Below are 23,899 nucleotides of genomic sequence, written 5' to 3'. Positions count from 1 at the left end.
AGATGGGGTGACTCGTGGGGCTCTGACCAGGTTCTGTTACCCAGAATCCTTTGCAAACCTCAAAAAGTGGCTAAAAAAACAAGTTTTCCAAAAATTTCTGTGACAGAAAGTTCTGGAATCTGAGAGGAGCCACAAATTTCCTTCCACCCAGCGTTCCCCCAAGTCTCCCGATAAAAATGATACCTCACTTGTGTGGGTAGGCCTAGCGCCCGCGACAGGAAATGCCCCAAAACACAACGTGGACACATCCCATTTTTTGACAAAATACAGAGCTGTTTTTTGCAAAGTGCCTACCTGTAGATTTTGGCCTCTAGCTCAGCCGGCACATAGGGAAACCTACCAAACCTGTGTATTCTTGAAAACTAGAGAGCTCGGGGAATCCAAGATGGGGTGACTCGTGGGGCTCTGACCAGGTTCTGTTACCCAGAATCCTTTGCAAACCTCAAAAAGTGGCTAAAAAAACAAGTTTTCCTCACATTTCGGTGACAGAAAGTTCTGGAATCTGAGAGGAGCCACAAATTTCCTTCCACCCAGCGTTCCCCCAAGTCTCCCGATAAAAATTATACCTCACTTGTGTGGGTAGGCCTAGCGCCCGCGACAGGAAATGCCCCAAAACACAACGTGGACACATCCCATTTTTTGACAAAATACAGAGCTGTTTTTTGCAAAGTGCCTACCTGTAGATTTTGGCCTCTAGCTCAGCCGGCACATAGGGAAACCTACCAAACCTGTGTATTTTTTAAAACTAGAGACCTAGGGGAATCCAAGATGGGGTGACTCGTGGGGCTCTGACCAGGTTCTGTTACCCAGAATCCTTTGCAAACCTCAAAAAGTGGCTAAAAAAAGAAGTTTTCCTCACATTTCGGTGACAGAAAGTTGTGGAATCTGAGAGGAGCCACAAATTTCCTTCCACCCAGCGTTCCCCCAAGTCTCCCGATAAAAATGATACCTCACTTGTGTGGGTAGGCCTAGATCCCGCGACAGGAAATGCCCCAAAACACAACGTGGACACATCCAATTTTTTGACAAAATACAGAGCTGTTTTTTGCAAAGTGCCTACCTGTAGATTTTGGCCTCTAGCTCAGCCGGCACATAGGGAAACCTACCAAACCTGTGTATTTTTGAAAACTAGAGACCTAGAGGAATCCAAGATGGGGTGACTCGTGGGGCTCTGACCAGGTTCTGTTACCCAGAATCCTTTGCAAACCTCAAAAAGTGGCTAAAAAAACATGTTTTCCTCACATTTCGGTGACACAAAGGTGTGGAATCTGAGAGGAGCCACAAATTACCTTCCACCCAGCGTTCCCCCAAGTCTCCCGATAAAAATGGTACCTCACTTGTTTGGGTAGGCCTAGCGCCCGCGACAGGGAATGCCCCAAAACACAACGTGGACACATCCCATTTTTTGACAAAATACAGAACTGTTTTTTGCAAAGTGCCTGCCTGTAGATTTTGGCCTCTAGCTCAGCCGGCACATATGGAAACCTACCAAACCTGTGCATTTTTTAAAACTAGAGACCTAGGGGAATCCAAGATGGGGTGACTCGTGGGGCTCTGACCAGGTTCTGTTACCCAGAATCCTTTGCAAACCTCAAAAAGTGGCTAAAAAAACAAGTTTTCCTCAAATTTCTGTGACAGAAAGTTCTGGAATCTGAGAGGAGCCACAAATTTCCTTCCACCCAGCGTTCCCCCAAGTCTCCCGATAAAAATGATACCTCACTTGTGTGGGTAGGCCTAGCGCCCGCGACAGGAAATGCCCCAAAACACAACGTGGACACATCCCATTTTTTGACAAAATACAGAGCTGTTTTTTGCAAAGTGCCTACCTGTAGATTTTGGCCTCTAGCTCAGCCGGCACATAGGGAAACCTACTAAACCTGTGTATTTTTGAAAACTAGAGAGCTAGGGGAATCCAAGATGGGGTGACTCGTGGGGCTCTGACCAGGTTCTGTTACCAAGAATCCTTTGCAAACCTCAAAAAGTGGCTAAAAAAACAAGTTTTCCTCACATTTCGGTGACAGAAAGTTCTGGAATCTGAGAGGAGCCACAAATTTCCTTCCACCCAGCGTTCCCCCAAGTCTCCCGATAAAAATTATACCTCACTTGTGTGGGTAGGCCTAGCGCCCGCGACAGGAAATGCCCCAAAACACAACGTGGACACATCCCATTTTTTGACAAAATACAGAGCTGTTTTTTGCAAAGTGCCTACCTGTAGATTTTGGCCTCTAGCTCAGCCGGCACATAGGGAAACCTACCAAACCTGTGTATTTTTTAAAACTAGAGACCTAGGGGAATCCAAGATGGGGTGACTCGTGGGGCTCTGACCAGGTTCTGTTACCCAGAATCCTTTGCAAAACTCAAAAAGTGGCTAAAAAAACAAGTTTTCCTCAAATTTCTGTGACAGAAAGTTCTGGAATCTGAGAGGAGCCACAAATTTCCTTCCACCCAGCGTTCCCCCAAGTCTCCCGATAAAAATGATACCTCACTTGTGTGGGTAGGCCTAGCGCCCGCGACAGGAAATGCCCCAAAACACAACGTGGACATATCCCATTTTTTGACAAAATACAGAGCTGTTTTTTGCAAAGTGCCTACCTGTAGATTTTGGCCTCTAGCTCAGCCGGCACATAGGGAAACCTACCAAACCTGTGTATTTTTGAAAACTAGAGAGCTAGGGGAATCCAAGATGGGGTGACTCGTGGGGCTCTGACCAGGTTCTGTTACCCAGAATCCTTTGCAAACCTCAAAAAGTGGCTAAAAAAAGAAGTTTTCCTCACATTTCGGTGACAGAAAGTTGTGGAATCTGAGAGGAGCCACAAATTTCCTTCCACCCAGCGTTCCCCCAAGTCTCCCGATAAAGATTATACCTCACTTGTGTGGGTAGGCCTAGCGCCCGCGACAGGAAATGCCCCAAAACACAACGTGGACACATCCCATTTTTTGACAAAATACAGAGCTGTTTTTTGCAAAGTGCCTACCTGTAGATTTTGGCCTCTAGCTCAGCCGGCACATAGGGAAACCTACCAAACCTGTGTATTTTTTAAAACTAGAGACCTAGGGGAATCCAAGATGGGGTGACTCGTGGGGCTCTGACCAGGTTCTGTTACCCAGAATCCTTTGCAAACCTCAAAAAGTGGCTAAAAAAAGAAGTTTTCCTCACATTTCGGTGACAGAAAGTTGTGGAATCTGAGAGGAGCCACAAATTTCCTTCCACCCAGCGTTCCCCCAAGTCTCCCGATAAAAATGATACCTCACTTGTGTGGGTAGGCCTAGAGCCCGCGACAGGAAATGCCCCAAAACACAACGTGGACACATCCAATTTTTTGACAAAATACAGAGCTGTTTTTTGCAAAGTGCCTACCTGTAGATTTTGGCCTCTAGTTCAGCCGGCACATAGGGAAACCTACCAAACCTGTGTATTTTTGAAAACTAGAGACCTAGGGGAATCCAAGATGGGGTGACTCGTGGGGCTCTGACCAGGTTCTGTTACCCAGAATCCTTTGCAAACCTCAAAAAGTGGCTAAAAAAACATGTTTTCCTCACATTTCGGTGACACAAAGGTGTGGAATCTGAGAGGAGCCACAAATTACCTTCCACCCAGCGTTCCCCCAAGTCTCCCGATAAAAATGGTACCTCACTTGTTTGGGTAGGCCTAGCGCCCGCGACAGGAAATGCCCCAAAACACAACGTGGACACATCCCATTTTTTGACAAAATACAGAACTGTTTTTTGCAAAGTGCCTGCCTGTAGATTTTGGCCTCTAGCTCAGCCGGCACATAGGGAAACCTACCAAACCTGTGCATTTTTTAAAACTAGAGACCTAGGGGAATCCAAGATGGGGTGACTCGTGGGGCTCTGACCAGGTTCTGTTACCCAGAATCCTTTGCAAACCTCAAAAAGTGGCTAAAAAAACAAGTTTTCCTCAAATTTCTGTGACAGAAAGTTCTGGAATCTGAGAGGAGCCACAAATTTCCTTCCACCCAGCGTTCCCCCAAGTCTCCCGATAAAAATGATACCTCACTTGTGTGGGTAGGCCTAGCGCCCGCGACAGGAAATGCCCCAAAACACAACGTGGACACATCCCATTTTTTGACAAAATACAGAGCTGTTTTTTGCAAAGTGCCTACCTGTAGATTTTGGCCTCTAGCTCAGCCGGCACATAGGGAAACCTACCAAACCTGTGTATTTTTGAAAACTAGAGAGCTAGGGGAATCCAAGATGGGGTGACTCGTGGGGCTCTGACCAGGTTCTGTTACCAAGAATCCTTTGCAAACCTCAAAAAGTGGATAAAAAAACAAGTTTTCCTCACATTTCGGTGACAGGAAGTTCTGGAATCTGAGAGGAGCCACAAATTTCCTTCCACCCAGCGTTCCCCCAAGTCTCCCGATAAAAATTATACCTCACTTGTGTGGGTAGGCCTAGCGCCCGCGACAGGAAATGCCCCAAAACACAACGTGGACACATCCCATTTTTTGCCAAAATACAGAGCTGTTTTTTGCAAAGTGCCTACCTGTAGATTTTGGCCTCTAGCTCAGCCGGCACATAGGGAAACCTACCAAACCTGTGTATTTTTTAAAACTAGAGACCTAGGGGAATCCAAGATGGGGTGACTCGTGGGGCTCTGACCAGGTTCTGTTACCCAGAATCCTTTGCAAACCTCAAAAAGTGGCTAAAAAAACAAGTTTTCCTCAAATTTCTGTGACAGAAAGTTCTGGAATCTGAGAGGAGCCACAAATTTCCTTCCACCCAGCGTTCCCCCAAGTCTCCCGATAAAAATGATACCTCACTTGTGTGGGTAGGCCTAGCGCCCGCGACAGGAAATGCCCCAAAACACAACGTGGACACATCCCATTTTTTGACAAAATACAGAGCTGTTTTTTGCAAAGTGCCTACCTGTAGATTTTGTCCTCTAGCTCAGCCGGCACATAGGGAAACCTACCAAACCTGTGTATTTTTTAAAACTAGAGACCTAGGGGAATCCAAGATGGGGTGACTCGTGGGGCTCTGACCAGGTTCTGTTACCCAGAATCCTTTGCAAACCTCAAAAAGTGGCTAAAAAAAGAAGTTTTCCTCACATTTCGGTGACAGAAAGTTGTGGAATCTGAGAGGAGCCACAAATTTCCTTCCACCCAGCGTTCCCCCAAGTCTCCCGATAAAAATGATACCTCACTTGTGTGGGTAGGCCTAGAGCCCGCGACAGGAAATGCCCCAAAACACAACGTGGACACATCCAATTTTTTGACAAAATACAGAGCTGTTTTTTGCAAAGTGCCTACCTGTAGATTTTGGCCTCTAGCTCAGCCGGCACATAGGGAAACCTACCAAACCTGTGTATTTTTGAAAACTAGAGACCTAGGGGAATCCAAGATGGGGTGACTCGTGGGGCTCTGACCAGGTTCTGTTACCCAGAATCCTTTGCAAACCTCAAAAAGTGGCTAAAAAAACATGTTTTCCTCACATTTCGGTGACACAAAGGTGTGGAATCTGAGAGGAGCCACAAATTACCTTCCACCCAGCGTTCCCCCAAGTCTCCCGATAAAAATGGTACCTCACTTGTTTGGGTAGGCCTAGCGCCCGCGACAGGGAATGCCCCAAAACACAACGTGGACACATCCCATTTTTTGACAAAATACAGAACTGTTTTTTGCAAAGTGCCTGCCTGTAGATTTTGGCCTCTAGCTCAGCCGGCACATAGGGAAACCTACCAAACCTGTGCATTTTTTAAAACTAGAGACCTAGGGGAATCCAAGATGGGGTGACTCGTGGGGCTCTGACCAGGTTCTGTTACCCAGAATCCTTTGCAAACCTCAAAAAGTGGCTAAAAAAACAAGTTTTCCTCAAATTTCTGTGACAGAAAGTTCTGGAATCTGAGAGGAGCCACAAATTTCCTTCCACCCAGCGTTCCCCCAAGTCTCCCGATAAAAATGATACCTCACTTGTGTGGGTAGGCCTAGCGCCCGCGACAGGAAATGCCCCAAAACACAACGTGGACACATCCCATTTTTTGACAAAATACAGAGCTGTTTTTTGCAAAGTGCCTACCTGTAGATTTTGGCCTCTAGCTCAGCCGGCACATAGGGAAACCTACCAAACCTGTGTATTTTTGAAAACTAGAGAGCTAGGGGAATCCAAGATGGGGTGACTCGTGGGGCTCTGACCAGGTTCTGTTACCAAGAATCCTTTGCAAACCTCAAAAAGTGGATAAAAAAACAAGTTTTCCTCACATTTCGGTGACAGGAAGTTCTGGAATCTGAGAGGAGCCACAAATTTCCTTCCACCCAGCGTTCCCCCAAGTCTCCCGATAAAAATTATACCTCACTTGTGTGGGTAGGCCTAGCGCCCGCGACAGGAAATGCCCCAAAACACAACGTGGACACATCCCATTTTTTGCCAAAATACAGAGCTGTTTTTTGCAAAGTGCCTACCTGTAGATTTTGGCCTCTAGCTCAGCCGGCACATAGGGAAACCTACCAAACCTGTGTATTTTTTAAAACTAGAGACCTAGGGGAATCCAAGATGGGGTGACTCGTGGGGCTCTGACCAGGTTCTGTTACCCAGAATCCTTTGCAAACCTCAAAAAGTGGCTAAAAAAACAAGTTTTCCTCAAATTTCTGTGACAGAAAGTTCTGGAATCTGAAAGGAGCCACAAATTTCCTTCCACCCAGCGTTCCCCCAAGTCTCCCGATAAAAATGATACCTCACTTGTGTGGGTAGGCCTAGCGCCCGCGACAGGAAATGCCCCAAAACACAACGTGGACACATCCCATTTTTTGACAAAATACAGAGCTGTTTTTTGCAAAGTGCCTACCTGTAGATTTTGGCCTCTAGCTCAGCCGGCACATAGGGAAACCTACCAAACCTGTGTATTTTTTAAAACTAGAGACCTAGGGGAATCCAAGATGGGGTGACTCGTGGGGCTCTGACCAGGTTCTGTTACCCAGAATCCTTTGCAAACCTCAAAAAGTGGCTAAAAAAACATGTTTTCCTCACATTTCGGTGACACAAAGGTGTGGAATCTGAGAGGAGCCACAAATTACCTTCCACCCAGCGTTCCCCCAAGTCTCCCGATAAAAATGGTACCTCACTTGTTTGGGTAGGCCTAGCGCCCGCGACAGGGAATGCCCCAAAACACAACGTGGACACATCCCATTTTTTGACAAAATACAGAACTGTTTTTTGCAAAGTGCCTGCCTGTAGATTTTGGCCTCTAGCTCAGCCGGCACATAGGGAAACCTACCAAACCTGTGCATTTTTTAAAACTAGAGACCTAGGGGAATCCAAGATGGGGTGACTCGTGGGGCTCTGACCAGGTTCTGTTACCCAGAATCCTTTGCACACCTCAAAAAGTGGCTAAAAAAACAAGTTTTCCTCACATTTCGGTGACAGAAAGTTCTGGAATCTGAGAGGAGCCACAAATTTCCTTCCACCCAGCGTTCCCCCAAGTCTCCCGATAAAAATTATACCTCACTTGTGTGGGTAGGCCTAGCGCCCGCGACAGGAAATGCCCCAAAACACAACGTGGACACATCCCATTTTTTGACAAAATACAGAGCTGTTTTTTGCAAAGTGCCTACCTGTAGATTTTGGCCTCTAGCTCAGCCGGCACATAGGGAAACCTACCAAACCTGTGTATTTTTTAAAACTAGAGACCTAGGGGAATCCAAGATGGGGTGACTCGTGGGGCTCTGACCAGGTTCTGTTACCCAGAATCCTTTGCAAACCTCAAAAAGTGGCTAAAAAAAGAAGTTTTCCTCACATTTCGGTGACAGAAAGTTGTGGAATCTGAGAGGAGCCACAAATTTCCTTCCACCCAGCGTTCCCCCAAGTCTCCAGATAAAAATGATACCTCACTTGTGTGGGTAGGCCTAGAGCCCGCGACAGGAAATGCCCCAAAACACAACGTGGACACATCCAATTTTTTGACAAAATACAGAGCTGTTTTTTGCAAAGTGCCTACCTGTAGATTTTGGCCTCTAGCTCAGCCGGCACATAGGGAAACCTACCAAACCTGTGTATTTTTTAAAACTAGAGACCTAGGGGAATCCAAGATGGGGTGACTCGTGGGGCTCTGACCAGGTTCTGTTTCCCAGAATCCTTTGCAAACCTCAAAAAGTGGCTAAAAAAACAAGTTTTCCTCACATTTCGGTGACAGAAAGGTGTGGAATCTGAGAGGAGCCACAAATTACCTTCCACCCAGCGTTCCCCCAAGTCTCCCGATAAAAATGGTACCTCACTTGTTTGGGTAGGCCTAGCGCCCGCGACAGGGAATGCCCCAAAACACAACGTGGACACATCCCATTTTTTGACAAAATACAGAACTGTTTTTTGCAAAGTGCCTGCCTGTAGATTTTGGCCTCTAGCTCAGCCGGCACATAGGGAAACCTACCAAACCTGTGCATTTTTTAAAACTAGAGACCTACGGGAATCCAAGATGGGGTGACTCGTGGGGCTCTGACCAGGTTCTGTTACCCAGAATCCTTTGCAAACCTCAAAAAGTGGCTAAAAAAACAAGTTTTCCTCAAATTTCTGTGACAGAAAGTTCTGGAATCTGAGAGGAGCCACAAATTTCCTTCCACCCAGCGTTCCCCCAAGTCTCCCGATAAAAATGATACCTCACTTGTGTGGGTAGGCCTAGCGCCCGCGACAGGAAATGCCCCAAAACACAACGTGGACACATCCCATTTTTTGACAAAATACAGAGCTGTTTTTTGCAAAGTGCCTACCTGTAGATTTTGGCCTCTAGCTCAGCCGGCACATAGGGAAACCTACCAAACCTGTGTATTTTTGAAAACTAGAGAGCTAGGGGAATCCAAGATGGGGTGACTCGTGGGGCTCTGACCAGGTTCTGTTACCAAGAATCCTTTGCAAACCTCAAAAAGTGGCTAAAAAAACAAGTTTTCCTCACATTTCGGTGACAGAAAGTTCTGGAATCTGAGAGGAGCCACAAATTTCCTTCCACCCAGCGTTCCCCCAAGTCTCCCGATAAAAATTATACCTCACTTGTGTGGGTAGGCCTAGCGCCCGCGACAGGAAATGCCCCAAAACACAACGTGGACACATCCCATTTTTTGACAAAATACAGAGCTGTTTTTTGCAAAGTGCCTACCTGTAGATTTTGGCCTCTAGCTCAGCCGGCACATAGGGAAACCTACCAAACCTGTGTATTTTTTAAAACTAGAGACCTAGGGGAATCCAAGATGGGGTGACTCGTGGGGCTCTGACCAGGTTCTGTTACCCAGAATCCTTTGCAAACCTCAAAAAGTGGCTAAAAAAACAAGTTTTCCTCAAATTTCTGTGACAGAAAGTTCTGGAATCTGAGAGGAGCAACAAATTTCCTTCCACCCAGCGTTCCTCCAAGTCTCCCGATAAAAATGATACCTCACTTGTGTGGGTAGGCCTAGCGCCCGCGACAGGAAATGCCCCAAAACACAACATGGACACATCCCATTTTTTGACAAAATACAGAGCTGTTTTTTGCAAAGTGCCTACCTGTAGATTTTGGCCTCTAGCTCAGCCGGCACATAGGGAAACCTACCAAACCTGTGTATTCTTGAAAACTAGAGAGCTAGGGGAATCCAAGATGGGGTGACTCGTGGGGCTCTGACCAGGTTCTGTTACCCAGAATCCTTTGCAAACCTCAAAAAGTGGCTAAAAAAAGAAGTTTTCCTCACATTTCGGTGACAGAAAGTTCTGGAATCTGAGAGGAGCCACAAATTTCCTTCCACCCAGCGTTCCCCCAAGTCTCCCGATAAAAATTATACCTCACTTGTGTGGGTAGGCCTAGCGCCCGCGACAGGAAATGCCCCAAAACACAACGTGGACACATCCCATTTTTTGACAAAATACAGAGCTGTTTTTTGCAAAGTGCCTACCTGTAGATTTTGGCCTCTAGCTCAGCCGGCACATAGGGAAACCTACCAAACCTGTGTATTTTTTAAAACTAGAGACCTAGGGGAATCCAAGATGGGGTGACTCGTGGGGCTCTGACCAGGTTCTGTTACCCAGAATCCTTTGCAAACCTCAAAAAGTGGCTAAAAAAAGAAGTTTTCCTCACATTTCGGTGACAGAAAGTTGTGGAATCTGAGAGGAGCCACAAATTTCCTTCCACCCAGCGTTCCCCCAAGTCTCCAGATAAAAATGATACCTCACTTGTGTGGGTAGGCCTAGAGCCCGCGACAGGAAATGCCCCAAAACACAACGTGGACACATCCAATTTTTTGACAAAATACAGAGCTGTTTTTTGCAAAGTGCCTACCTGTAGATTTTGGCCTCTAGCTCAGCCGGCACATAGGGAAACCTACCAAACCTGTGTATTTTTTAAAACTAGAGACCTAGGGGAATCCAAGATGGGGTGACTCGTGGGGCTCTGACCAGGTTCTGTTTCCCAGAATCCTTTGCAAACCTCAAAAAGTGGCTAAAAAAACAAGTTTTCCTCACATTTCGGTGACAGAAAGGTGTGGAATCTGAGAGGAGCCACTAATTACCTTCCACCCAGCGTTCCCCCAAGTCTCCCGATAAAAATGGTACCTCACTTGTTTGGGTAGGCCTAGCGCCCGCGACAGGGAATGCCCCAAAACACAACGTGGACACATCCCATTTTTTGACAAAATACAGAACTGTTTTTTGCAAAGTGCCTGCCTGTAGATTTTGGCCTCTAGCTCAGCCGGCACATAGGGAAACCTACCAAACCTGTGCATTTTTTAAAACTAGAGACCTACGGGAATCCAAGATGGGGTGACTCGTGGGGCTCTGACCAGGTTCTGTTACCCAGAATCCTTTGCAAACCTCAAAAAGTGGCTAAAAAAACAAGTTTTCCTCAAATTTCTGTGACAGAAAGTTCTGGAATCTGAGAGGAGCCACAAATTTCCTTCCACCCAGCGTTCCCCCAAGTCTCCCGATAAAAATGATACCTCACTTGTGTGGGTAGGCCTAGCGCCCGCGACAGGAAATGCCCCAAAACACAACGTGGACACATCCCATTTTTTGACAAAATACAGAGCTGTTTTTTGCAAAGTGCCTACCTGTAGATTTTGGCCTCTAGCTCAGCCGGCACATAGGGAAACCTACCAAACCTGTGTATTTTTGAAAACTAGAGAGCTAGGGGAATCCAAGATGGGGTGACTCGTGGGGCTCTGACCAGGTTCTGTTACCAAGAATCCTTTGCAAACCTCAAAAAGTGGCTAAAAAAACAAGTTTTCCTCACATTTCGGTGACAGAAAGTTCTGGAATCTGAGAGGAGCCACAAATTTCCTTCCACCCAGCGTTCCCCCAAGTCTCCCGATAAAAATTATACCTCACTTGTGTGGGTAGGCCTAGCGCCCGCGACAGGAAATGCCCCAAAACACAACGTGGACACATCCCATTTTTTGACAAAATACAGAGCTGTTTTTTGCAAAGTGCCTACCTGTAGATTTTGGCCTCTAGCTCAGCCGGCACATAGGGAAACCTACCAAACCTGTGTATTTTTTAAAACTAGAGACCTAGGGGAATCCAAGATGGGGTGACTCGTGGGGCTCTGACCAGGTTCTGTTACCCAGAATCCTTTGCAAACCTCAAAAAGTGGCTAAAAAAACAAGTTTTCCTCAAATTTCTGTGACAGAAAGTTCTGGAATCTGAGAGGAGCAACAAATTTCCTTCCACCCAGCGTTCCCCCAAGTCTCCCGATAAAAATGATACCTCACTTGTGTGGGTAGGCCTAGCGCCCGCGACAGGAAATGCCCCAAAACACAACATGGACACATCCCATTTTTTGACAAAATACAGAGCTGTTTTTTGCAAAGTGCCTACCTGTAGATTTTGGCCTCTAGCTCAGCCGGCACATAGGGAAACCTACCAAACCTGTGTATTCTTGAAAACTAGAGAGCTAGGGGAATCCAAGATGGGGTGACTCGTGGGGCTCTGACCAGGTTCTGTTACCCAGAATCCTTTGCAAACCTCAAAAAGTGGCTAAAAAAAGAAGTTTTCCTCACATTTCGGTGACAGAAAGTTCTGGAATCTGAGAGGAGCCACAAATTTCCTTCCACCCAGCGTTCCCCCAAGTCTCCCGATAAAAATTATACCTCACTTGTGTGGGTAGGCCTAGCGCCCGCGACAGGAAATGCCCCAAAACACAACGTGGACACATCCCATTTTTTGACAAAATACAGAGCTGTTTTTTGCAAAGTGCCTACCTGTAGATTTTGGCCTCTATCTCACCCGGCACATAGGGAAACCTACCAAACCTGTGCATTTTTTAAAACTAGAGACCTAGGGGAATCCAAGATGGGGTGACTCGTGGGGCTCTGACCAGGTTCTGTTACCCAGAATCCTTTGCAAACCTCAAAAAGTGGCTAAAAAAACAAGTTTTCCTCACATTTCGGTGACAGAAAGTTCTGGAATCTGAGAGGAGCCACAAATTTCCTTCCACCCAGCGTTCCCCCAAGTCTCCCGATAAAAATTATACCTCACTTGTGTGGGTAGGCCTAGCGCCCGCGACAGGAAATACCCCAAAACACAACGTGGACACATCCCATTTTTTGACAAAATACAGAGCTGTTTTTTGCAAAGTGCCTACCTGTAGATTTTGGCCTCTAGCTCAGCCGGCACATAGGGAAACCTACCAAACCTGTGTATTTTTTAAAACGAGAGACCTAGGGGAATCCAAGATGGGGTGACTCGTGGGGCTCTGACCAGGTTCTGTTACCCAGAATCCTTTGCAAACCTCAAAAAGTGGCTAAAAAAACAAGTTTTCCTCACATTTCGGTGACAGAAAGTTGTGGAATCTGAGAGGAGCCACAAATTTCCTTCCACCCAGCGTTCCCCAAAGTCTCCCGATAAAAATGGTACCTCACTTGTGTGGGTAGGCCTAGCGCCCGCGACAGGAAATGCCCCAAAACACAACGTGGACACATCCCATTTTTTGACAAAATACAGAGCTGTTTTTTGCAAAGTGCCTACCTGTAGATTTTGGCCTCTAGCTCAGCCGGCACATAGGGAAACCTACCAAACCTGAGTATTTTTGAAAACTAGAGAGCTAGGGGAATCCAAGATGGGGTGACTCGTGGGGCTCTGACCAGGTTCTGTTACCCAGAATCCTTTGCAAACCTCAAAAAGTGGCTAAAAAAACAGGTTTTCCTCACATTTCGGTGACAGAAAGTTCTGGAATCTGAGAGGAGCCACAAATTTCCTTCCACCCAGCATTCCCCCAAGTCTCCCGATAAAGATTATACCTCACTTGTGTGGGTAGGCCTAGCGCCCGCGACAGGAAATGCCCCAAAACACAACGTGGACACATCCCATTTTTTGACAAAATACAGAGCTGTTTTTTGCAAAGTGCCTACCTGTAGATTTTGGCCTCTAGCTCAGCCGGCACATAGGGAAACCTACCAAACCTGTGTATTTTTTAAAACTAGAGACCTAGGGGAATCCAAGATGGGGTGACTCGTGGGGCTCTGACCAGGTTCTGTTACCCAGAATCCTTTGCAAACCTCAAAAAGTGGCTAAAAAAAGAAGTTTTCCTCACATTTCGGTGACAGAAAGTTGTGGAATCTGAGAGGAGCCACAAATTTCCTTCCACCCAGCGTTCCCCCAAGTCTCCCGATAAAAATGATACCTCACTTGTGTGGGTAGGCCTAGAGCCCGCGACAGGAAATGCCCCAAAACACAACGTGGACACATCCAATTTTTTGACAAAATACAGAGCTGTTTTTTGCAAAGTGCCTACCTGTAGATTTTGGCCTCTAGCTCAGCCGGCACATAGGGAAACCTACCAAACCTGTGTATTTTTGAAAACTAGAGACCTAGGGGAATCCAAGATGGGGTGACTCGTGGGGCTCTGACCAGGTTCTGTTACCCAGAATCCTTTGCAAACCTCAAAAAGTGGCTAAAAAAACATGTTTTCCTCACATTTCGGTGACACAAAGGTGTGGAATCTGAGAGGAGCCACAAATTACCTTCCACCCAGCGTTCCCCCAAGTCTCCCGATAAAAATGGTACCTCACTTGTTTGGGTAGGCCTAGCGCCCGCGACAGGGAATGCCCCAAAACACAACGTGGACACATCCCATTTTTTGACAAAATACAGAACTGTTTTTTGCAAAGTGCCTGCCTGTAGATTTTGGCCTCTAGCTCAGCCGGCACATAGGGAAACCTACCAAACCTGTGCATTTTTTAAAACTAGAGACCTAGGGGAATCCAAGATGGGGTGACTCGTGGGGCTCTGACCAGGTTCTGTTACCCAGAATCCTTTGCAAACCTCAAAAAGTGGCTAAAAAAACAAGTTTTCCTCAAATTTCTGTGACAGAAAGTTCTGGAATCTGAGAGGAGCCACAAATTTCCTTCCACCCAGCGTTCCCCCAAGTCTCCCGATAAAAATGATACCTCACTTGTGTGGGTAGGCCTAGCGCCCGCGACAGGAAATGCCCCAAAACACAACGTGGACACATCCCATTTTTTGACAAAATACAGAGCTGTTTTTTGCAAAGTGCCTACCTGTAGATTTTGGCCTCTAGCTCAGCCGGCACATAGGGAAACCTACCAAACCTGTGTATTTTTGAAAACTAGAGAGCTAGGGGAATCCAAGATGGGGTGACTCGTGGGGCTCTGACCAGGTTCTGTTACCAAGAATCCTTTGCAAACCTCAAAAAGTGGCTAAAAAAACAAGTTTTCCTCACATTTCGGTGACAGGAAGTTCTGGAATCTGAGAGGAGCCACAAATTTCCTTCCACCCAGCGTTCCCCCAAGTCTCCCGATAAAAATTATGCCTCACTTGTGTGGGTAGGCCTAGCGCCCGCGACAGGAAATGCCCCAAAACACAACGTGGACACATCCCATTTTTTGCCAAAATACAGAGCTGTTTTTTGCAAAGTGCCTACCTGTAGATTTTGGCCTCTAGCTCAGCCGGCACATAGGGAAACCTACCAAACCTGTGTATTTTTTAAAACTAGAGACCTAGGGGAATCCAAGATGGGGTGACTCGTGGGGCTCTGACCAGGTTCTGTTACCCAGAATCCTTTGCAAACCTCAAAAAGTGGCTAAAAAAACAAGTTTTCCTCAAATTTCTGTGACAGAAAGTTCTGGAATCTGAGAGGAGCCACAAATTTCCTTCCACCCAGCGTTCCCCCAAGTCTCCCGATAAAAATGATACCTCACTTGTGTGGGTAGGCCTAGCGCCCACGACAGGAAATGCCCCAAAACACAACATGGACACATCCCATTTTTTGACAAAATACAGAGCTGTTTTTTGCAAAGTGCCTACCTGTAGATTTTGGCCTCTAGCTCAGCCGGCACATAGGGAAACCTACCAAACCTGTGTATTCTTGAAAACTAGAGAGCTAGGGGAATCCAAGATGGGGTGACTCGTGGGGCTCTGACCAGGTTCTGTTACCCAGAATCCTTTGCAAACCTCAAAAAGTGGCTAAAAAAACAAGTTTTCCTCACATTTCGGTGACAGAAAGTTCTGGAATCTGAGAGGAGCCACAAATTTCCTTCCACCCAGCGTTCCCCCAAGTCTCCCGATAAAAATTATACCTCACTTGTGTGGGTAGGCCTAGCGCCCGCGACAGGAAATGCCCCAAAACACAACGTGGACACATCCCATTTTTTGACAAAATACAGAGCTGTTTTTTGCAAAGTGCCTACCTGTAGATTTTGGCCTCTATCTCACCCGGCACATAGGGAAACCTACCAAACCTGTGCATTTTTTTAAACTAGAGACCTAGGGGAATCCAAGATGGGGTGACTCGTGGGGCTCTGACCAGGTTCTGTTACCCAGAATCCTTTGCAAACCTCAAAAAGTGGCTAAAAAAACAAGTTTTCCTCAAATTTCTGTGACAGAAAGTTCTGGAATCTGAGAGGAGCCACAAATTTCCTTCCACCCAGCGTTCCCCCAAGTCTCCCGATAAAAATGATACCTCACTTGTGTGGGTAGGCCTAGCGCCCGCGACAGGAAATGCCCCAAAACACAACGTGGACACATCCCATTTTTTGACAAAATACAGAGCTGTTTTTTGCAAAGTGCCTACCTGTAGATTTTGGCCTCTAGCTCAGCCGGCACATAGGGAAACCTACCAAACCTGTGTATTTTTTAAAACGAGAGACCTAGGGAAATCCAAGATGGGGTGACTCGTGGGGCTCTGACCAGGTTCTGTTACCCAGAATCCTTTGCAAACCTCAAAAAGTGGCTAAAAAAACAAGTTTTCCTCACATTTCGGTGACAGAAAGTTGTGGAATCTGAGAGGAGCCACAAATTTCCTTCCACCCAGCGTTCCCCAAAGTCTCCCGATAAAAATGGTACCTCACTTGTGTGGGTAGGCCTAGCGCCCGCGACAGGAAATGCCCCAAAACACAACGTGGACACATCCCATTTTTTGACAAAATACAGAGCTGTTTTTTGCAAAGTGCCTACCTGTAGATTTTGGCCTCTAGCTCAGCCGGCACATAGGGAAACCTACCAAACCTGTGTATTTTTGAAAACTAGAGAGCTAGGGGAATCCAAGATGGGGTGACTCGTGGGGCTCTGACCAGGTTCTGTTACCCAGAATCCTTTGCAAACCTCAAAAAGTGGCTAAAAAAACAGGTTTTCCTCACATTTCGGTGACAGAAAGTTCTGGAATCTGAGAGGAGCCACAAATTTCCTTCCACCCAGCGTTCCCCCAAGTCTCCCGATAAAGATTATACCTCACTTGTGTGGGTAGGCCTAGCGCCCGCGACAGGAAATGCCCCAAAACACAACGTGGACACATCCCATTTTTTGACAAAATACAGAGCTGTTTTTTGCAAAGTGCCTACCTGTAGATTTTGGCCTCTAGCTCAGCCGGCACATAGGGAAACCTACCAAACCTGTGTATTTTTTAAAACTAGAGACCTAGGGGAATCCAAGATGGGGTGACTCGTGGGGCTCTGACCAGGTTCTGTTACCCAGAATCCTTTGCAAACCTCAAAAAGTGGCTAAAAAAAGAAGTTTTCCTCACATTTCGGTGACAGAAAGTTGTGGAATCTGAGAGGAGCCACAAATTTCCTTCCACCCAGCGTTCCCCCAAGTCTCCCGATAAAAATGATACCTCACTTGTGTGGGTAGGCCTAGAGCCCGCGACAGGAAATGCCCCAAAACACAACGTGGACACATCCAATTTTTTGACAAAATACAGAGCTGTTTTTTGCAAAGTGCCTACCTGTAGATTTTGGCCTCTAGCTCAGCCGGCACATAGGGAAACCTACCAAACCTGTGTATTTTTGAAAACTAGAGACCTAGGGGAATCCAAGATGGGGTGACTCGTGGGGCTCTGACCAGGTTCTGTTACCCAGAATCCTTTGCAAACCTCAAAAAGTGGCTAAAAAAACATGTTTTCCTCACATTTCGGTGACACAAAGGTGTGGAATCTGAGAGGAGCCACAAATTACCTTCCACCCAGCGTTCCCCCAAGTCTCCCGATAAAAATGGTACCTCACTTGTTTGGGTAGGCCTAGCGCCCGCGACAGGGAATGCCCCAAAACACAACGTGGACACATCCCATTTTTTGACAAAATACAGAACTGTTTTTTGCAAAGTGCCTGCCTGTAGATTTTGGCCTCTAGCTCAGCCGGCACATAGGGAAACCTACCAAACCTGTGCATTTTTTAAAACTAGAGACCTAGGGGAATCCAAGATGGGGTGACACGTGGGGCTCTGACCAGGTTCTGTTACCCAGAATCCTTTGCAAACCTCAAAAAGTGGCTAAAAAAACAAGTTTTCCTCAAATTTCTGTGACAGAAAGTTCTGGAATCTGAGAGGAGCCACAAATTTCCTTCCACCCAGCGTTCCCCCAAGTCTCCCGATAAAAATGATACCTCACTTGTGTGGGTAGGCCTAGCGCCCGCGACAGGAAATGCCCCAAAACACAACGTGGACACATCCCATTTTTTGACAAAATACAGAGCTGTTTTTTGCAAAGTGCCTACCTGTAGATTTTGGCCTCTAGCTCAGCCGGCACATAGGGAAACCTACCAAACCTGTGTATTTTTGAAAACTAGAGAGCTAGGGGAATCCAAGATGGGGTGACTCGTGGGGCTCTGACCAGGTTCTGTTACCAAGAATCCTTTGCAAACCTCAAAAAGTGGATAAAAAAACAAGTTTTCCTCACATTTCGGTGACAGGAAGTTCTGGAATCTGAGAGGAGCCACAAATTTCCTTCCACCCAGCGTTCCCCCAAGTCTCCCGATAAAAATTATACCTCACTTGTGTGGGTAGGCCTAGCGCCCGCGACAGGAAATGCCCCAAAACACAACGTGGACACATCCCATTTTTTGCCAAAATACAGAGCTGTTTTTTGCAAAGTGCCTACCTGTAGATTTTGGCCTCTAGCTCAGCCGGCACATAGGGAAACCTACCAAACCTGTGTATTTTTTAAAACTAGAGACCTAGGGGAATCCAAGATGGGGTGACTCGTGGGGCTCTGACCAGGTTCTGTTACCCAGAATCCTTTGCAAACCTCAAAAAGTGGCTAAAAAAACAAGTTTTCCAAAAATTTCTGTGACAGAAAGTTCTGGAATCTGAGAGGAGCCACAAATTTCCTTCCACCCAGCGTTCCCCCAAGTCTCCCGATAAAAATGATACCTCACTTGTGTGGGTAGGCCTAGCGCCCGCGACAGGAAATGCCCCAAAACACAACGTGGACACATCCCATTTTTTGACAAAATACAGAGCTGTTTTTTGCAAAGTGCCTACCTGTAGATTTTGGCCTCTAGCTCAGCCGGCACATAGGGAAACCTACCAAACCTGTGTATTCTTGAAAACTAGAGAGCTCGGGGAATCCAAGATGGGGTGACTCGTGGGGCTCTGACCAGGTTCTGTTACCCAGAATCCTTTGCAAACCTCAAAAAGTGGCTAAAAAAACAAGTTTTCCTCACATTTCGGTGACAGAAAGTTCTGGAATCTGAGAGGAGCCACAAATTTCCTTCCACCCAGCGTTCCCCCAAGTCTCCCGATAAAAATTATACCTCACTTGTGTGGGTAGGCCTAGCGCCCGCGACAGGAAATGCCCCAAAACACAACGTGGACACATCCCATTTTTTGACAAAATACAGAGCTGTTTTTTGCAAAGTGCCTACCTGTAGATTTTGGCCTCTAGCTCAGCCGGCACATAGGGAAACCTACCAAACCTGTGTATTTTTTAAAACTAGAGACCTAGGGGAATCCAAGATGGGGTGACTCGTGGGGCTCTGACCAGGTTCTGTTACCCAGAATCCTTTGCAAACCTCAAAAAGTGGCTAAAAAAAGAAGTTTTCCTCACATTTCGGTGACAGAAAGTTGTGGAATCTGAGAGGAGCCACAAATTTCCTTCCACCCAGCGTTCCCCCAAGTCTCCCGATAAAAATGATACCTCACTTGTGTGGGTAGGCCTAGATCCCGCGACAGGAAATGCCCCAAAACACAACGTGGACACATCCAATTTTTTGACAAAATACAGAGCTGTTTTTTGCAAAGTGCCTACCTGTAGATTTTGGCCTCTAGCTCAGCCGGCACATAGGGAAACCTACCAAACCTGTGTATTTTTGAAAACTAGAGACCTAGAGGAATCCAAGATGGGGTGACTCGTGGGGCTCTGACCAGGTTCTGTTACCCAGAATCCTTTGCAAACCTCAAAAAGTGGCTAAAAAAACATGTTTTCCTCACATTTCGGTGACACAAAGGTGTGGAATCTGAGAGGAGCCACAAATTACCTTCCACCCAGCGTTCCCCCAAGTCTCCCGATAAAAATGGTACCTCACTTGTTTGGGTAGGCCTAGCGCCCGCGACAGGGAATGCCCCAAAACACAACGTGGACACATCCCATTTTTTGACAAAATACAGAACTGTTTTTTGCAAAGTGCCTGCCTGTAGATTTTGGCCTCTAGCTCAGCCGGCACATATGGAAACCTACCAAACCTGTGCATTTTTTAAAACTAGAGACCTAGGGGAATCCAAGATGGGGTGACTCGTGGGGCTCTGACCAGGTTCTGTTACCCAGAATCCTTTGCAAACCTCAAAAAGTGGCTAAAAAAACAAGTTTTCCTCAAATTTCTGTGACAGAAAGTTCTGGAATCTGAGAGGAGCCACAAATTTCCTTCCACCCAGCGTTCCCCCAAGTCTCCCGATAAAAATGATACCTCACTTGTGTGGGTAGGCCTAGCGCCCGCGACAGGAAATGCCCCAAAACACAACGTGGACACATCCCATTTTTTGACAAAATACAGAGCTGTTTTTTGCAAAGTGCCTACCTGTAGATTTTGGCCTCTAGCTCAGCCGGCACATAGGGAAACCTACTAAACCTGTGTATTTTTGAAAACTAGAGAGCTAGGGGAATCCAAGATGGGGTGACTCGTGGGGCTCTGACCAGGTTCTGTTACCAAGAATCCTTTGCAAACCTCAAAAAGTGGCTAAAAAAACAAGTTTTCCTCACATTTCGGTGACAGAAAGTTCTGGAATCTGAGAGGAGCCACAAATTTCCTTCCACCCAGCGTTCCCCCAAGTCTCCCGATAAAAATTATACCTCACTTGTGTGGGTAGGCCTAGCGCCCGCGACAGGAAATGCCCCAAAACACAACGTGGACACATCCCATTTTTTGACAAAATACAGAGCTGTTTTTTGCAAAGTGCCTACCTGTAGATTTTGGCCTCTAGCTCAGCCGGCACATAGGGAAACCTACCAAACCTGTGTATTTTTTAAAACTAGAGACCTAGGGGAATCCAAGATGGGGTGACTCGTGGGGCTCTGACCAGGTTCTGTTACCCAGAATCCTTTGCAAACCTCAAAAAGTGGCTAAAAAAACAAGTTTTCCTCAAATTTCTGTGACAGAAAGTTCTGGAATCTGAGAGGAGCCACAAATTTCCTTCCACCCAGCGTTCCCCCAAGTCTCCCGATAAAAATGATACCTCACTTGTGTGGGTAGGCCTAGCGCCCGCGACAGGAAATGCCCCAAAACACAACGTGGACATATCCCATTTTTTGACAAAATACAGAGCTGTTTTTTGCAAAGTGCCTACCTGTAGATTTTGGCCTCTAGCTCAGCCGGCACATAGGGAAACCTACCAAACCTGTGTATTTTTGAAAACTAGAGAGCTAGGGGAATCCAAGATGGGGTGACTCGTGGGGCTCTGACCAGGTTCTGTTACCCAGAATCCTTTGCAAACCTCAAAAAGTGGCTAAAAAAAGAAGTTTTCCTCACATTTCGGTGACAGAAAGTTGTGGAATCTGAGAGGAGCCACAAATTTCCTTCCACCCAGCGTTCCCCCAAGTCTCCCGATAAAGATTATACCTCACTTGTGTGGGTAGGCCTAGCGCCCGCGACAGGAAATGCCCCAAAACACAACGTGGACACATCCCATTTTTTGACAAAATACAGAGCTGTTTTTTGCAAAGTGCCTACCTGTAGATTTTGGCCTCTAGCTCAGCCGGCACATAGGGAAACCTACCAAACCTGTGTATTTTTTAAAACTAGAGACCTAGGGGAATCCAAGATGGGGTGACTCGTGGGGCTCTGACCAGGTTCTGTTACCCAGAATCCTTTGCAAACCTCAAAAAGTGGCTAAAAAAAGAAGTTTTCCTCACATTTCGGTGACAGAAAGTTGTGGAATCTGAGAGGAGCCACAAATTTCCTTCCACCCAGCGTTCCCCCAAGTCTCCCGATAAAAATGATACCTCACTTGTGTGGGTAGGCCTAGAGCCCGCGACAGGAAATGCCCCAAAACACAACGTGGACACATCCAATTTTTTGACAAAATACAGAGCTGTTTTTTGCAAAGTGCCTACCTGTAGATTTTGGCCTCTAGCTCAGCCGGCACATAGGGAAACCTACCAAACCTGTGTATTTTTGAAAACTAGAGACCTAGGGGAATCCAAGATGGGGTGACTCGTGGGGCTCTGACCAGGTTCTGTTACCCAGAATCCTTTGCAAACCTCAAAAAGTGGCTAAAAAAACATGTTTTCCTCACATTTCGGTGACACAAAGGTGTGGAATCTGAGAGGAGCCACAAATTACCTTCCACCCAGCGTTCCCCCAAGTCTCCCGATAAAAATGGTACCTCACTTGTTTGGGTAGGCCTAGCGCCCGCGACAGGAAATGCCCCAAAACACAACGTGGACACATCCCATTTTTTGACAAAATACAGAACTGTTTTTTGCAAAGTGCCTGCCTGTAGATTTTGGCCTCTAGCTCAGCCGGCACATAGGGAAACCTACCAAACCTGTGCATTTTTTAAAACTAGAGACCTAGGGGAATCCAAGATGGGGTGACTCGTGGGGCTCTGACCAGGTTCTGTTACCCAGAATCCTTTGCAAACCTCAAAAAGTGGCTAAAAAAACAAGTTTTCCTCAAATTTCTGTGACAGAAAGTTCTGGAATCTGAGAGGAGCCACAAATTTCCTTCCACCCAGCGTTCCCCCAAGTCTCCCGATAAAAATGATACCTCACTTGTGTGGGTAGGCCTAGCGCCCGCGACAGGAAATGCCCCAAAACACAACGTGGACACATCCCATTTTTTGACAAAATACAGAGCTGTTTTTTGCAAAGTGCCTACCTGTAGATTTTGGCCTCTAGCTCAGCCGGCACATAGGGAAACCTACCAAACCTGTGTATTTTTGAAAACTAGAGAGCTAGGGGAATCCAAGATGGGGTGACTCGTGGGGCTCTGACCAGGTTCTGTTACCAAGAATCCTTTGCAAACCTCAAAAAGTGGATAAAAAAACAAGTTTTCCTCACATTTCGGTGACAGGAAGTTCTGGAATCTGAGAGGAGCCACAAATTTCCTTCCACCCAGCGTTCCCCCAAGTCTCCCGATAAAAATTATACCTCACTTGTGTGGGTAGGCCTAGCGCCCGCGACAGGAAATGCCCCAAAACACAACGTGGACACATCCCATTTTTTGCCAAAATACAGAGCTGTTTTTTGCAAAGTGCCTACCTGTAGATTTTGGCCTCTAGCTCAGCCGGCACATAGGGAAACCTACCAAACCTGTGTATTTTTTAAAACTAGAGACCTAGGGGAATCCAAGATGGGGTGACTCGTGGGGCTCTGACCAGGTTCTGTTACCCAGAATCCTTTGCAAACCTCAAAAAGTGGCTAAAAAAACAAGTTTTCCTCAAATTTCTGTGACAGAAAGTTCTGGAATCTGAGAGGAGCCACAAATTTCCTTCCACCCAGCGTTCCCCCAAGTCTCCCGATAAAAATGATACCTCACTTGTGTGGGTAGGCCTAGCGCCCGCGACAGGAAATGCCCCAAAACACAACGTGGACACATCCCATTTTTTGACAAAATACAGAGCTGTTTTTTGCAAAGTGCCTACCTGTAGATTTTGTCCTCTAGCTCAGCCGGCACATAGGGAAACCTACCAAACCTGTGTATTTTTTAAAACTAGAGACCTAGGGGAATCCAAGATGGGGTGACTCGTGGGGCTCTGACCAGGTTCTGTTACCCAGAATCCTTTGCAAACCTCAAAAAGTGGCTAAAAAAAGAAGTTTTCCTCACATTTCGGTGACAGAAAGTTGTGGAATCTGAGAGGAGCCACAAATTTCCTTCCACCCAGCGTTCCCCCAAGTCTCCCGATAAAAATGATACCTCACTTGTGTGGGTAGGCCTAGAGCCCGCGACAGGAAATGCCCCAAAACACAACGTGGACACATCCAATTTTTTGACAAAATACAGAGCTGTTTTTTGCAAAGTGCCTACCTGTAGATTTTGGCCTCTAGCTCAGCCGGCACATAGGGAAACCTACCAAACCTGTGTATTTTTGAAAACTAGAGACCTAGGGGAATCCAAGATGGGGTGACTCGTGGGGCTCTGACCAGGTTCTGTTACCCAGAATCCTTTGCAAACCTCAAAAAGTGGCTAAAAAAACATGTTTTCCTCACATTTCGGTGACACAAAGGTGTGGAATCTGAGAGGAGCCACAAATTACCTTCCACCCAGCG

Source organism: Pleurodeles waltl, chromosome 3_1 (genome assembly GCF_031143425.1).
Source record: "Pleurodeles waltl isolate 20211129_DDA chromosome 3_1, aPleWal1.hap1.20221129, whole genome shotgun sequence".
In the NCBI taxonomy this organism is placed as follows: Eukaryota; Metazoa; Chordata; class Amphibia; order Caudata; family Salamandridae; genus Pleurodeles; species Pleurodeles waltl.
The sequence above is the reverse complement of the archived record's forward strand: the minus strand, read 5'-3'. Positions refer to the sequence as shown.